The sequence below is a fragment of the Grammomys surdaster genome, unplaced genomic scaffold (genome assembly GCF_004785775.1).
Source record: "Grammomys surdaster isolate TR1022 unplaced genomic scaffold, NIH_TR_1.0 99, whole genome shotgun sequence".
NCBI classification, from domain to species: Eukaryota; Metazoa; Chordata; class Mammalia; order Rodentia; family Muridae; genus Grammomys; species Grammomys surdaster.
The window spans coordinates 5,181,196-5,198,348 of record NW_021604578.1 but is presented as its reverse complement, the minus strand read 5'-3'; the positions used below and the strand labels follow the sequence as shown (position 1 = coordinate 5,198,348).

The 17,153-nt window shown below is 42.9% G+C and overlaps 1 protein-coding gene across 1 annotated transcript in view; it reads left to right on the top strand.

Moving 5' to 3' along the window:
- Positions 1-17,153, top strand: part of Arl15 (ADP ribosylation factor like GTPase 15) — a 365,525-nt gene that overhangs the window by 324,006 nt on the left and 24,366 nt on the right. The window lies entirely within an intron of this gene.

Below are 17,153 nucleotides of genomic sequence, written 5' to 3'. Positions count from 1 at the left end.
GGTTTGTTCATTTAAATTTGTACATACTCATGGGGAATATTTGGTCTTAAATATTTCAACCATTGTTTAAACTACTGACCTAAGAGTTATCATAAAAATAAAGTCAGGGAGTGGTATAGAAATACTGAAAATCACATCAGGTGGACTGACTCTCCCTCTCTCTCTCTCTCTCTCTCTCTCTCTCTCTCTCTCTCTCTCTCTCTCTCTCTCTCGTGTGTGTGTGTGTGTGTGTGTGTGTGTGTGTGTGTGTACACGCACACATATGCGTGCACTATACTTAGTCCCCCATAACCTTTTATCTCTCAAGATACTTAATTTGTCATTTAGGATCTATGGGAGGCCCGTTTTGTAGCTGATCACAATGCCAGAGATGCAAGCCATTGACATGGAGCCTCGGGGCAGGAGAGCTCTTGGCAGGGTTCTCTACCCAGTGGGTGTTTCCTTCAGTTCCATCAGGTCTGTGTTCCCTTGGGGGAATTTGTACCCAAAGAGTATTGAGTTTTTCTGTTGACTTCCTTCCAAAAGCATGTGTTTTCTGCATTCCTATTTTATGGTTCCCTGCAAAGGAGGAACAGTTTCTTTCCTTATTTGGTTTGGATTTGATTAGCTATGCTTGGGATTAGTTTGGTCTTTTTAAAGTAAAACAAATGAGAGGTAGCATAGGGCAGCGCCCACCACACTGAGCAAAGATGCAGCAGGCCGGAGTTCTGATCTCAGCCTTCCCGTTGTCAATCAGAACAGAGCTGCCTCTGCTTCACTAGCGCTGGCCCTGCAGTCAGATACAGAGGGCATGCACCAATAAAATGAGAAGCTCAGGTTGCCAGCCTCATTTTAGTTTCAGAAATCTACATTTTTTTTATAGTGACTGCAATGGTAACAATGTCAACAGTAACAGACATTCCCTCCACTGCCCACAACAACCCTGAAACATGGATGTTACTTTTTTTTTCTTTTAGGTAACGACACAAAGGCTTGCATCAGATCATTCAGATAGCAGGTTCAGGTAGTATCGAAACCCATGGAGCTTCAGTTCCTTGCAGTTGCAGATTTTCTAAGCTGGACACCACTAGAGTCATTATACACACAGGTGTCAGAATCAGACAAGTCTGAGCTTAAATCTCTCCCTAGCAGTGTGACTTGTGGGCACAGTGATGAGCTTCTCTCTGAGGTGCATTCATCTATGACACGTGACACAGATGTGACATCTACATCATGAAGAAGACAGATGTGCACAATACGTAGTGCACACGCACGCGCACACACACACACAAAGGTGGGGGCGGGGTAGGGGAGAGTGTACTGACAGAAGCAAGGGAGCAAATGGTGGCTTGATCTTGCCTGTTTAGCTGTGAACATTGTTTCAAAGAAAAGAGACTTAATATGAACACTTATAAAATAAAATTGTTGTTTGGGGTCTACGTATCCATCTCCCGCAGAAGGTTAATAACTGATTTCTTAGGGTTTTTTTTCCCCCTTTTTATTCTTTCCTCTTTAAGTCTATGAAGAAATTTTGCTGAGTTTGTGTAGGACTTGCAGTTTTTGTTGTTTTTGCTTTGGGGAGATAGGAATACCAGCATGCAAAGAGACGTAAATAAATTCTCCACTCCTTGCCAGTGGTTCTTAGTATTCCCAAATCTACTCAGGAGTGCTGAAAACATTCAGCTGCATTTCAGAGATCTCTCTCACCAAGTCACTGAGAGCTGTCTGCCAAGCACTGAAGTGTCTCTGAACAGAGACATACAAAACCGTGTTTTGCTTTGTTTTGTTTTGTTTTGTTTTGTTTTGTTTTTTTAAAAAAGTAAGTCATATGCTAGACACCACCGAAGAGGACAAGCTTGCTTTGGTACTGTCTAGTCAGCTCTAGGGGCTGAACAGTATCCTACCGTTAATAATTCAAAACTATTTAAATCATTACTTATCACTGTGTCACTGCTTATTAGCAATCGCTGCTCCTGAACAGGACGTGAGTAAAGAGAACAGTGCCTTCAGTAAGTAGAAAGGGTCGGGATGCAAGTGTGTTTACTGTGAACCAAGTCACACCCAGTGGACTTGGATGGTTTAGTAGACACTTTCACATTCATTTATCAACGACTTACTTCTTTAATCTCCTGCATCCACTAAGTAGGGGAGGCTCTTAATTGTCTTCTTGTGTCTGGTCAGTCTGCCATTTCTTGTCTCTTATCAAAGACATTGTTGAAAAATTTCACCTCTAGGAGAGGGCTGTGAATTCATCCATGGGAGAGCGCTTCTCTGCATAATTTTTTAAACTAGCCTAATTTTTTAAAAGTCCAATCACAGCAGTCATTGTTCCAGTACACTTTAGCTCTGGGATGTGACCGGTTTGCATGTTGAATCCGAGTCAGTGAAACCTCCTTAAAGAAAGATGTATAGTGGGCTTTATGCATCGCCGCTGAAAGAATTTCTGCTTTGAGGCCCGATGCGAACACTTAATTTTTATTTGCTATTATAAAAGAGTCTCTTTGAGCTGACAAATATGAAAATATGACTGTGGTTTGGGCAGGCATCCAGAAACTTGAGAGAGAATGACGCCTTTATCTTTCGAACGTCCTCTGACTACTGCAGTATTCTGCTAATAGATGGAGAATGCGTAATAACACCCTTCAGGCCTCCCTCTATTAGACTGCTCTTCCTACAGACTGTAGCGAGAGATGGATGTGTCAGGTGCTGAGCACTGAGTGTACATTTATTTAAATCTCCCATTTTTGAGCAGCTGTTAAGTTTATTGAAGATCTCTGAGTGGCCAAGTTTCTAATTTTTTCTCAACTTATATGCTGTCCTCTCTGGAATTTCAGTGAGGCACTAAGAGAGTGCTTGTCTGTGCACAGGCACTTTGATATGCTCAGAATTTCTCACGAGATGACAGTAACAACTTCATGACCGTTGCCCAGTACTTAGGAATTCTGTGGTTCATCTCGAATCGTCTGCAGATGTATCCAGTACAGTGGGAATCCAAAGACAGCTCATCAAACTGTAACAACAAACAAAGACTTTATAAAGGGTTAAATAGCACACACTCCAGTGGGAAGAGGTTCCCTTGATCGGATAAATAATACGCTCTGATCATCTATCAAGGCTTTTACTAAGCAGCTCCCATGGTGTGAGCATTCATTTAGAGCCCCTGGTGAAATCCTGATGACCCCCTTTTCATAAAAATTGTCAGAGTAAAAGCAAACAAACTTTTTTTTTTTCACTAATCTGGACTGATTTAGGGTCAGAGCTTAAGGAATTCTGCTTACACAGCGCTCATTTCTATAACCTTGGGAATATTCAGAATTTAAATTTCACCTTTGAGCATTCTGTTTGAGCCAGATTTTGGAAACACCTTACAGATGTCACTGTAAAAGCATGTGATATCGGCCATCATACTGTACTGAACTCAGCAACTTAAAAGAAAGCAGAGACACTTGGTCCAAGGGACCTTTAAATTTAACTGGTACTGAAGTAAGCATCCCGATACTTTGGAATGTTCTTACTTAGTCTTTACTGATAAAGGAAAACCTCTCTTCTAAGACTCTAATGAGATGGCTCAGTTAGTAAGCTGATTCGTGCTCAGGTGTGAGGAGCTGTGTTCAAACCCCAGCACCCACCTGACAGCGAGGGAGGCAGCGTACACCCATAACTCCAATACTAGAGACTTGGTGGAAGCTGGATCCCTGGATCTGGCTGGCCAGCTAGCCTAGCCAAAGGAGCAAGCACCAGGTTCAATGAGACACCTGTCTCAAAAGAACAACTGAGGAAAAGTTCACAATGTTAACTTGTAACCTCCACAAGCACACATACATCCATTATGTATGTGCATACACACGTAACCATGTATACCACGCCAAAAATGTAAGTTTTTCTCTACATATAGGTATATATAAATAAATAGTTATCTTAGAGATACTTGGAACTAATTACATAACAGTTTTTCATTTTTGAGACTGGAAGATGGCTCTTGCTGAGGACCCAAATCCAATCTCCAGCACCACACGATAGCTCACAACCACCTGGAACCCCAGTCCCAGGGAATCTGATGTCACCATTAAGCCACCATGCCAGGCAGTTGACTCTGCACCTGGGGGCTTCAGGGACTTAACACTGGCACTGTTCAATGGTACCTGTAACTAAGCACAGCAGGGAATGATAAAGACCACAAATATCGGTGTATCCCACTTTCAGTTTCCAAATTTGGCCAGTACTTTTGATGAAGGCACAGAGTCTTCCAGAACATTTATAATTTTGTAACATCATTTCACTGGCATAAATCTGTACCTCAACCCACATGGCCATCCACTTACCAAGGGCGTTTTGTTTTGTTTTTTCTTTTTTTCCTTCCTTGCTTACTTGCTTGTCATTTAGAAAGCTTAGGCCTGGAAATACTAGGTCCATCTTGTTACTGGTCTTTGTGCCAGAGGCAAAAGCCATTGGCAAAGTTCTTCTAAGAAGAGGGGAGCTGTTGGCAGTCAAGGGCTCGTGGGTGTTGCTTAGTTCCGCTCAGTTTATGCTCCCATGGGGGAGTTCATATCCAAAGCATTTTAAGTTTAGTTTTCTACTGCCTCCTCTTTCCCTCAGCAAAAACACATGTTTTCTGTATTCTTTATCCCGGTTCTCCTTTACAGGGCAGAAGTTCCCTCACGTTTACTGTTTTGATTCATTTGAAAAATCATAATTCTGTTGACATTTGTTGGTTTGTTATTGTGATGAGACAGCAAAAAGGTATAAAGACTTCCTGTCTTATTCTCCCAGTGAACACAAACACCAAAATTCGAAGTCCACCAAAGTGTGGGCCAATTCCCAGAAATCCTGTGTTACTATAAAATAATAAACTTCAGCAGTACCCTGAGGTCAGACATGATGTAGACTTGACTTATCGAAAGCCCGTGTATACAGGAAATATGGGAGAAGGACTGGAAACTCTTTCCTAGCCTACAAGCTGGTTTGCAGGGTACTTAACTGAAAAATAACAAATGTAAGAACAGCTCACCTCCTGGGGATGAGGCAGAGTATATTATAGTTAGAGGAAAAATTGCATTTGGGAAAATCTTCCCTAAACTTTTAAATAATGAAGCATGATGTTAATGGTATGTATTAATAACATGTATATTATATATTAATAGGTATCCTCTTGAAAATCAAATTAGGTTGGGACTTTATATGAATTCCTAAGGATTAAACTCTGAGATGAGTTATAAGTAGAAAGCTTCCCATGCTTCTGTCTTTCCCTCCTTTCACTTGTTGGGGTCACATTTGTTATCATGAATCTTTCTGGGGTGCAAATAAATAACAGGTGAGTGTTGAAGTTCCACCACCGAGTTACACTACTAGCCCACATTGCATGCCCTTAAACTGTCATGCAGATGGCTTAATGTTCTAGGCTAGTTGACAGCTTGTCTATTGTAAAACTCCTTGACTCAGCATCCAGATTACAGTGGATAATTGAAAGTAAACTGTGGTGTTCCCAGGCTACCTTGCCCATGGGAATGTCTTCTGTACTCAGCACCTGTATTCATTGACTACTGAAGTATTCTCCTGGGATACTCAACAGCCTAATATGCGTTCTTTAGTGACTTAGCCTCCAGTTAACTCTGATTCCAAAGCCAGGGCTTTCTGCCCACTTTGAGTGTAGAACAAATAATGGTTCTTTAATTTGAGCAATGCTTCTCCTCTTCTTCCTCCTCCTCCTCCTCTTCCTCCCCCTACTCTTCTTCTTCCTCCTCCTCTTCTTCTTCTTCATCTTCTGCTGGTGCCTCAAGGGATATAATATCATTGGGCCTTAGCATAAAACCATATGTAAATTATTTGGCTCCCTATTAATATTCAATATAAAATGGATCTTGAATAAATGGACCAGCCTATCCTAGAACAGATTGTGAAGAAGGTCAGCACTTCAGGTCAGCAGCAGTTATGTCTATGACTAAACTCTTAGATTCCTATGGCTTGTTTGTTTCATTATTGTTGTCTGTTTTCCTCTTCCTCATTAGAGTATAGGCCGTCTATTTGTGTATTTCATTTGTATGTTCTGCCTCACTCTGACTCTCTCTCTCTCTCTCTCTCCCTCTCCCTCTCCCTCTCCCTCTCCCTCTCCCTCTCCCTCTCCCTCTTCCTCTCCCTCTCCCTCCCCCTCCCCCCCCCCCCCTCTGCTCCCTTTCTCCCCCCCTCTCTCTGTGTGTGTGTGTGTGTGTGTGTGTGTGTACATGCTGGGATCTACTTACAGTATGATCTACCCATCACTGTGATCCTCACCCCCTGCAAGTTTCATGTCTCTGAACACCGCCACCAGATAAGAGGATTGATTGTCTTTGAAGAACTAAAAGTGAATTGCTATTGCATCATGGAAGAAGAGGTGGTTTTTGTTGGTGGTGGTGGTAATGGTGGTTTTGTTGTTGTTTGTTTGTTGTTTTCTGTTTTTGTTTTAGTGTAAACCCATTTCTAATTGGTATGAATATTTGCAATTACTACTTCCTAATATATATATGTAGAGTAGACAACAGTTTGGCTGTTGGTATGATGCCTTTTATAGCAGTCTTTGGGTGGTAAGGGCATTTACAGCTATCTCGACTTCTCTGTAAACGTTCAGGTTGTGCTTTCCTTAGGTGGCTGAACCAGTACTTTACGTAATTCTTGATTCCCAGGGCAAGGCCTTGAGCTTTACAATACTCCCATTGAGGGGAAAATATTTATCCCTCTTTCCTCCTCTGTCCTCTGCTTCTATCTAACCAATCTTCATGCTTTTATGTATTCTTCCTTATCTGGAATGCTTATCTAAACAAAGAGTTAAATGGTTCTGATAACTAAGACCTAGGGAACTGTTTCTTTTTGAGTTCATAAAAACTTTAAAGATGATCGCTTCTGAGGTTTTTTTTTTTCTTTTGTCTTTTTGTATTTATTTCTGTTTACAGACGAATGAAATTTCAGAATCAAAATTACAAGTAGTTTTTGCCACAGTCTGGATAGTTGGACTTATATAAACTGGCAAAATCATTAGACTTTAAGTGGCCTTCTAAGGTCTCGTGGGTGTTCAGATGGCACTGTTGTCACAGTGGAAATCATTTCACTCTGAGTGTGAAGCAGACATCGGTGCAAGCCGTGGATCTTACTAGGTACAGACATGTGGCAATGATGGAAGAGAGTGCCCAAGACCTCTTGTGAACTCTGCTAAGACTATAACATTCCCTCCTAGATCCAGTCACCAGGCAGCCACTTCCTGGAATAACAAGGGTCTGGTGGTCCCTCTTTCAAGCTTACACCATAAATCTACTAAGAGAGAAAGAAGGAAACCGGGAGGGAGGCAACAAGGGAGAGAGGATGAGGAGCAAGAGACTGCATGAGAGCTTCCCTGATAATTTATATAACATAGGTGACTGGCTTCATTTGTTTGTAAAAAGCCTTCAAGGTTCTCTCTGAATTTATGCCTCACACTTACAAAGGGTGTTTGGCAAAGTCTCTCCTCTCTTTAACCTGAAGTCATCTGCTGTGTCTGAGCCTCTCTATTTATTCACACTTCTCACAAGGATCAAAAACTAGGAGTGAACGGATGAAGGCTCCCTGTAGGATGATCATGGCCAGAAGAACAACACAGACTTCCTACCAGTGGGCTTATATTAACTTTGCAATTACATAAATTCAATCCAAGTTTTCAGCTCAAACTACTGTCCTCTCTTAGTATCTGAACCAGCTAAGAAACTGTAAGCCATCAAAGTTCTCTTCAGAGCTTAACTTAATCAAAGGCTGATCTCAAAGCCTGTGTCCTCCATGAAATCCCCAGGAACATCAGCCACTGCCAGCCTATCCCTGTCCTGAGAGTGAGGCTAGAGGAAAATCACGATGTTTACCATTATGGCCTTATGTCTCTATACAACAAGCTCCTAGCCAAGTGCCGAGCATGTGGCTTCTCTACCTAGACCACATGGTAGCGTCATTATCATAGATGAGGCAACTGAAGCTCTGGGTAGTTAAGTACCAAGGTGATGTGGTCACCAAAGGGCAAAGCTAGAATTCAGATGTAGACTGTTAACATCTGAGGACCTCTGAGTTGTCATATTCGTCATTCAAGTCCTACGATTTTGTTACTCTTGATGACGACATCTTCACCTTATTCTATTGTTTCTAGATCTCTGGGTTGTGTAACTTTACACTTGTGCTTCCAAACACATCCACCACGAGCGAGTAAGCTTTCTTGTCCATACTGTATTTCAGCGAGCACAGCATAGTCCCGGACATAGATCTGTAAGCAGCGTTCTCAGGGCTATGCCGGATTGAGAAAGGAAGTACTGAGAGTGAGAGAAGGAGACAAATAAGGACCTAGAAAATTGTATGGTGACCATGACAGCCATGGCCAGAGAGAGCTGGAGCCAAGAGTAGGCCCTTGAACAGAGGTAACAGCCAAATGTGTAAGCATGCACAGAAACGTGTCTGTAGCGGCAGGGAGACAGACAGAGCGCATGTGCACAGACAGAGCGCGTGCGCACATGTGTTCATTTCTGTCTGTCTGTCTGTCTGTCTGTCCAAATCACATGTGTCATTTGGCAAGGCCAAGCTTTGGGTAGGAAGGAGGGAGACAGGAGAAGGTTAGATGGGCAATAGAGGAAGGTCAAGTCTCCATTCTTGAGAGACTTGGAGACTAATGAAGAGATCAAGAGAAAAGGATTTAGAGACACGTTGGAAGCCAGCTACCTGTAGTGTGTGGGCTTCATTAGTTCACTCGTCGCAATCTAGGAGAAGAGGGCTGGGGGCCAGCGTGGGGGTGGTAGTAGTTGCAAGACTAGTGACTAAGCAGTGCTACTGATCACCTAGGGATGACCTTATGTCATAGGAATGAACTTGCATCACTGTGACAGTGACAGCGAAGTAGATGGAAGGTCCTGAGGTTACAAAGGCAGTTGGACATTGTTTTAAAGATCATTGCTAACTCAAGGTTGTTTAGCCCATTAAGTCAGTACCTTCAGGTAGGCTGTGTTCTGGTTCTGTCTAATATTATAGGGATACTTTAGAAACAGTTTTTTTTCCTGGAAACTTTTTACGTGGGTCCATAGATACCATCTTAAAAGAAGCTAACGTAGAGGATGACTGAGTACTAGGAAGGAGAGAGAAAAAGAAGTATCCTGAAAGTGGGTGTGTACCATCCGGGAGGCTTTTTCACATGACAAAGGGAACTGCTCCCCAGGCTCCATGACTTGACACTATGTCCAAAACAGCCTGATGGCTGTGTAGAGCTGGGGAAGGGACAGGCGTGATAGGAACCAAAAAAGAGCAGCTTTGTGGAGAAGGCCATGAGTAGAAAGGCAGGCAGACTAAATGTTAGGAATCAAGCTCATGCCCTGAGCCGCCGCCATAGCTAGCTCTGGGTTCCCTCACTTTCCTCATCTGGGTCTGGAGCTGCTAACGTGAGAGGCCTGAGAGAGATGGTGTGTAAGTTAAATCCCCTTCTGGCTTGAGAATTCTGACTCTAAGAATATCTTTTCCGTATCAGTTCTTTGGAGTGAATCTTATTTTCAGCTCGCGTAAACAGTTTTAAGATGCTGTTTGGAATCATTAAAGCAACACTAAGACAGACGAGGAGTAATCAGACGAATTGCAAATATCTCCCATAATGTCGTTTGTGCGACAATCTGCTAAAAAAAAAAAATTTAAGCTAATAAAAGTAAGAGGTAAATAGCAAGCAAATGCATTTTGAGAATGCTAAGGAACATTACGGCAGCTTTCCAGCCGCCGAGGCCCAGGCTGCTCCCCAGCTGCTGCTCAAGGTGTGTCTGGGCTTTGCGAAATCTGACACAGCATCAGACAAATCCCGTTGTCCCGACACTTTTATTACCCCCTTTTCCTGAAAGTCATAACCTAACACCAGGAAGAGAACTCCGAGCCACATCTCATTTGTCTCCACTGTCTTGCCTTCTGCGTGGAATCTCTCATCCAGCCCTCTCCAGCTAAGGTCTGAAACTGTGGGTGAAAAGTGTGTCTGTATCTTTTAACTTTTTATTTTAGCAGCACTCGCCTGGCCTGAGAAATAATCACACTTTAAAAAAAAAAAAAGAGAGAGAGAGAACCTATTAGCAAATTATAACCCTAGTTGCTGTTTTGTTTTATACATTATACAGATTTTTGTTTCAACGTCCCTAAGAATATGGCAGAAATGAAAAAGTCTATCTCGTTGGAGGTTTCTATAAAATGAGTTGCCTTCCTCCTGAAAGCTTCATGTATTTGACAGCTTCCAGCATGATAATACATCTCTAGCACTCAGAGGTCATTTTAAAAGGTAGCCTTTGACAAGGCTTGGGGACAGCCAGCCTTTCAGATGCAGTTGCATCCTACAAATGTAAAGTCTTATGATCTTCAAAATCAAATCACAAACAGGAACTTGTTTCTAGTTAGATTGGTGGATCTCTTTCTTCAGGCATGGGGGTGGGGTGTTTATTTGAGCTATGTGAGTCTAATTCAGTCTGACCTTACCAGTGGAAGTGACAAAGACCAGCCCTGCACTGATAGAGGGGCCTGGCTGTCCCAAGTGTGTTCAACTTTAAGTTCCTGTCTCCCTGTGAGACTTCATTAGGATGTAGTTAGTACTTATGACACTGCTTATTCCTATAAGGCAGCCTATTATATCCGTCATCAAAATAACTGCAAGTTTCATGTAGGTCAGGTATATTTTCTTTATAATTTCACAGAACAGTCTCTGTATCCTCTGGACATTCAGTTAAGGCCAGTCAGTCCATCTCCAACCTTTACTGAGTGCTCATTAAGGAAAGTGAATATTCTCCCCGCGAGAACACACGCTTTTCTGTCTGTTTTCTCTTGTGTTTCTGGTTTGGGATCTGCAGAGCGCAGATGTCCTAAGAGTTAGCAAAGTGGCTGTCCTCATCCTGCGATGTTAAAAAAAAAATCTGACTTTCTTTCACCCACCACAGGTCAAGACAGGATTCTGTTCTTATGTATCATTATATATGTAGCAGTTGTTCAAGTATTGAGCTGTTGGTCCATCCCTTTGAGACTCACCTTATAGTGACTCCACATGACGTCCCCCAAGACCTGTTAGAATTCCACAACCTAAGGGAGAACTCTTGGCTGATAGAAACCGTCTAGAACCATATAGTAGCTCTTCTGCCAGTCTTCATTCTGACTGGCTAGGGCCAATGCTGTAACCCCTGCTTAAACAGCCCATGTGTCTTATCTGCACACAAGACTTCTACAAGAGTGTGTCCTTAAAGTTATTAGAGGCACTGTCATTTTACCTTAAAGGCATTCAAGGACTCAGTGAGCTAAGACAGAACAGGAATCCTTTTTGATGCAATACCAGATTCCTTTCTCCTAGTTCTAGGACACAGACTCAGACTGTGCCCCATGTTCTTGTTGAACACATGCTGGCACAGCGGTGTTGACTGACTTTACAGCACCATGCTTAGGTTTCAGACACAAGAAGGAAAGAACTGGAGTTTGGAGGAAAGCATGCAAGAAACTCAGCCCAGGGGCTCATCAGAAGACCGGATAAGCCTTCCTCTTTTCAGAGTGGCTTGCTGGATCAGTCAATACCCAGCAAGCCAGCCATAAGAAGTACTTAACTGAGCAGGAATTGCTGGATCCACCAGGCTTTAAACATAGCCAATAAATTTCTATACTCTGTGTCCATAAGGCTGGATTCTAAAGATACACTAGAACTTTATTTTAGAGGTTTGATTAGCTAAAAAATTAAGAAGCAGTGTGATGTGACCCAGTGGTTTTGAGGAATTCCGCATTTATTTAGGTCACTCATGCTGACATTAAAGGACCTGTTTTAATGTTTTATAAGCAGTGTATCACTCTCAATGAAGTTGTCTACAAAAATTCAACCTGAGGTAACTTCGATTGTATCTATATAGTTATATAGAAACCTATGAGCCTGGAATACAGGCTCAAGAGGAAAGGTGGGAATACTCATCATGTAACTTTGGGCTCACACAATGTACTAGCTGTTAGCAAGGCAACAGGCTACTCTGAGGAAGAATATGGTTTCCAGTACATCTGGGTAGGGTGAGGCATCACATCCTGCTTGGCTCTGGATGAGTGAGTGGCTTCTCTCTGTGTAAGCCTCCACTGTGGTATGAGTTGAATACAGGTGGTGATACACTGTCTAACAGGATGACAAGGAACACTCAGCAGTGTGCCTGTATTGGCTAGGGTAGCAGGAGTTACCATTCAGTCCACAGTCTCTGTGACTTTCCACTGTGTCACCACACAGTCTAGTATGAGGGGGTGGGGCACTTGTTATCCCAAGATCCTGATATTTTCTATCTTACTGAACTCTCTCTGGCTCCTTAGGACCTGCTTTGTTCAACTATCCTTGAAATGAACAAAGAGCACGCATACAAACTGGGGATATTTCATGGAGAAACTAAAACCGTTTCTATGGTGCTTATCATTTATACTGCAGTCCCAAGATTGAGGACCTAGCCAGACTCAAGCTGTGAGGTGAAATGCTGCCCTTTGCCCTAGAGGAGAAAGGCTCAGATGGTGCTTACCTGTAGATTCTGCCACAGCTGTCAGAGGCACTTGCCCAGGGCCTGGCACAAAGGAAATAAGTCAAATTTTGCTTGTTTGTTTGTTTGTTTGTTTTGTTTTATGTTGTTTTTTAACGATTTCCAGAAGCCCTCTTGAACAACTACAATAATGCTTGCCATTTGGACAGCAACTCAGACCACAAAAGCCTCAATTCATTTGTTTCATGAGAGAGTCATTTTTCTTAGAGATGTATTTATTTTTATTTTCTGTGAGTGGTTTTCATGTATGCAGTACCCATGGAGGCCAGTAGAGGGCATAGGATCACCTGGAACTGGAGTAATAAAGTTGTGAGCCTCCTTGTGGGTGTTGGGAACTGAACCGCAGTCCTCTGTAAAACCAGCCTGTGTTCTTAACCACTGAGCCATCTCCCTAGCCCTAGGACAGCTATTTTTGCACAAAACAGTAAAATCATAAATCATGAAAGAAAACTAAGCAAAATGCAAAGTTTGAGCCAAAACATACCAATCATGTGAGGCCCTTTCTTTTCGCTTACGACTATACACATACCTTGTATACATAGGGAGGAAGTGTTGTGAGTTTGGGCTATTTTACAAAAAGTCAAATAATAATTTGAGTATGATAGCCACCCACCCAAGCCTCCAAAAAATTATAAAATTAGTTGTAGGGAAGAAAGATGTGCCTTCTCATGAGATTTTTATCTTTAACAACAACAACAAACTGTTTTTTTTTTTTTTTTTTTTTGGTTTGGTTTTTCGAGACAGGGTTTCTCTGTATAGCCCTGGCTGTCCTGGAACTCACTCTGTAGACCAGGCTGGCCTCGAACTCAGAAATCCGCCTGCCTCTGCCTCCCAAGTGCTGGGATTAAAGGCCTGCGCCACCACCGCCCGGCAACAACAAACTGTTTAACGGAAAAAATAAGTTGAGAAAGCTCAAAGCAGAAAAAGGAAAATGATCTGTGTTATAAATCCCACATTCAAATCTCAGCTCTTAAAAAAAAGCCGTATATTTCACATACATTTCAATTCCTTTATAACAGTAGCCATATCTGAGCAGCAACTCAGGACACTCCCTGACTTAAGACCCTATAGTATTTATTCAGAACATCTTTGAGGTCAGTTCTCATTTCCCGATTTTTAAAAGATTTAGGGAACAAAAAGTATTGGCCAGCTTGTTCACAACTCCATGGTCAGAAAATAAAAAGACGGTAGATTTTTCTTGATGGAGCTGAGATGTAGATTAACAAAGGCAGTAACCCAAAAACCAGTATCTCCAGTCACCGTCCAAATGACTGAGCTGGCAGTGGCCAGTGGACTGCAGAACCCAGGGTTCCATGTATGAACATCGGCTGCCTTCATCCCCTGATGTCACTGGACAAAAATATACCGGGCCTGTGCCTGCCTCAAGTCTTTGGTCTGAGAATCATAGCTGCTTGTTCAAAGCACACACACAAGCCGGTGCCCCAGTCTTCCCTTCCTGTCTTCTCCTTTCCTGCTTTGTTTCACCTCTGCCTCCAACTCCCACCTCCCAACCCCCCCCCCATCAAGGTAGAAAGTGCTAATTTTACTTTGTTTCCTGTTCTTCATGAGAAAGTAAGCGGATTCAGGCTGCTTTGCACCCCGTTGGAGTGCTAGATGTCTTGGCAGAAACAGATAATTTCTCAGGAGGACTAGCTGCTCTCACGTTTGTGCATAGGATAGCAAATACCTAAGGTTTTACAGACTGCACCACATTTATTACAGTGGCTCCCTAATTCCTTCCAAGCCTGGCAGATCTGACCGGGAGGGCTTCTGCTATTTACTACGAAGTCTATTGGATAACACCTTTGGCACACACCTCTGAAACTTACAGTGTAGTGCTTGAAGTTGTTAAAGAAAACTGTGTGACTGCTGATCCTTGCAATATGGTTCCTGTTTGCACAAGAGACTGACAGTGATCTGTAACAAAAGCCTCGATCAGGGAGGTGTGATGAGGGCTGTATCGTGGCCTATACACGTTGCCAAGGAAGTCCTCGCCCACACCTGCTGCTTCTGAGATAAGTCCGTGATATTCTCCTCCCCGAGCGAGGACAGACACAACACGAAATAAGAAGCCCAACAGAAGTTCAGATCTTAGAAAGGCAATTAATTGTACATCTAACTGTGCTGATGCCACTGTGTAATTAGAGTATCAGTTTGTCCTGATACTTTTAAAGTTTAATGGACCTTCAAAAGGCATGCTTTTTCCTTCCTTCCTTCCTTCCTTCCTTCCTTCCTTCCTTCCTTCCTTCCTCCCTCCCTCTCTCCCTTCCTCCCTCCCTTCCTCCTTCCTTCCTTCCTTCCTTCCTTTCTCCTGTCTGCATCACCAAATTACAACTCCTGTACTTGAATGCATAGGCTCTGATCAGTTCCTCGAATTAAAACTATATTTCAAAAAGACAAAAACAAACAAAAACCTCATCTGGTTTAGGTCCCTAATATTCTCTCCAGTAATTCAACTCCTGGATTACACTTGCCAGTGTCTTCTGCTGCTGTTTCTGTATAGCCAGATCCCTGGGGCTTAGCATTTACGAGCATGCCGGCCTGCTTCTGCTTCAAAAGCCCTATTATCGTCCTCGATGTTAATTGCAGAAATTCTGATGTGTTTTAGAAAAATCACCTTCCCGTGTCCCCCTAGATCAACACCACACTCGTTTGCACATTTGTGTAAATACTTTCAGACATTCCCTGCCGGGTACCTTTGCCACATCTACCTTTTCTAACGGAGGTCTCTTTAATTCCTTATCTTTATCCTTGGAGGCTTCTCTGCATTAGTCCCTGATTCATTAGTAGTTAGGCACTTGGTGTCTAGCTTTCTTGGCAGTGGTACAAGCTGAAGTCTCAGCTATGCCTTGGCCATATGTTCTCATGGCATATGCCATGTGATTTCTAAGAATGGGTAACTCAGAGCGTCTTTCCAGTCCTAGTCAAAGATTGATAGCTCAGGATCTGCAGCGTGTGTCAGCATGGTGCTGCCTCATGTCTATTTACCCAAAGTGTTTTGAGGAATGTGGCTTCCGTTTCGAAGGCACACTGATAAAATATGGAGCAAGACGGCCCCCCCTCCTCTCCTCTGGCAGAGGAGCTTGACAAGTGAGGGACCCGAACAGTGAGACATCCTTCTGGAGACAAGGCTGAAAAACCGTGCAGCCACTTCTGAGCATCATGGGAGCGCGTCATAACTGCTCTTCTCAAGCCAGACCCTGGCACCATGCTGGAGCAAAAGGAGATTTAAGGAAAGAAACTGGTAGCATTTTTTAAAGAGTCTTATCCTTGACGTCAGCCCCTGGAATGGCAGTGACGTGGAGTCCGTAGTTACTATGCTCTGGGAAGGCAGTGTCTTTGACGTTATGTGTGAGGCCAACTCCACAAAGTCACTGTAGGCTCTTAGTGCATACTGGCAGTGTCTGAGTCTGGACTCCCATCTCTGAAGAATGGAGCCCTTGTCTACAAAGCAAGTGCACCTTATCTCTCCCCTTACAGGCTCAAGCTGATGGAGTAATTCTCCATCAAATCTTCTGTGTTGAAATTCCTAAGAGAACTTTTTGATGATTCAGTGTATCGGCATGTTTCCACTAATCTTCCTATCTGAAGTGATATCAGAGACACGCTTAATAAGTTGCAGCTCTCAAGTAAGTTGCTACAGCCAGGTCTAAAAAGGCTTTTTGCAGGCACTTTCAGAGGCCCACTTCCCTTATCTCCTTAGTTTCAGGGCCTTCTAGAGAACAAATGGCTGGTGCTTGTCCAAAGGGACAGGATTTCCTATCTGGTGCTTTTGTTCCCCAGAAAGAAAAGAAAAGGAAAACAGTTGCCTTCCCTCAGAGATTGAATCTGAAGCAAACTGAAGCTGTATGTCTCACCCATTCCATCCCTCCCCCTCCTCCACAGGCTGTCTCCTATAGAGCAATGTAGCTACTAAATGTCAGTGGTTTGTGTGAAAGGGAGGCCATCTCTCCCACACACAGACCAGACGGCAGAGGCGAAGGACCAACTGTGGCATACTTGAAGAGTTTCCAGGGTGACTTGCCAGTCCTGCCTCTATAATGCTTTGTGCCTCCTTGGGATGTGAAGAACTTTTGAGTGCAAGTATATGGGCTGTTTGTTACCTAGCCTTTTCCTTATTCCAAACAAGAATTGCTACCTTTATTTTTAAGAACCCTAGGTTAGGCGTTTGCTTGGAGGCCAGGCTTAGAACCAATACCTTAAAAGGTGTATAGCTTCCCCTGCCCTAGTTAATACTTTCAAAAAAAAAAAAAAAAGTTAATACTCTGTGTTCTGGGACCTCATTTTCCATTTCTCTCTGTGTTCTACGTTTTCGTTCTTCCTGTAGATACAGCCAGGTTGGGTTTTAAAATATTCTCTTAATTAAATCTGTTCTGAGTGTCTTGTGAGTTTTAGAACTTCTACTTTAGAATAGGAGCCAAATCGGGAAGCAATGGGTGAAGGCACAAAGTCAGCCAGCAAGTCAGAAGCCAACTCGAGAACAAAGCATTTGATCGTTCTTCCTCGGTGCATCTCGAAACTCGAAGAATGTGTCGCACGTTGCCCAGGATGAGCTGCTCCTCACAGCCCCGTGTCTTAAAAGGGTAGAGATGCGAGTATGATAGTGATATTTTACATTTCTTCCAATTACTAATATTTTTTTAC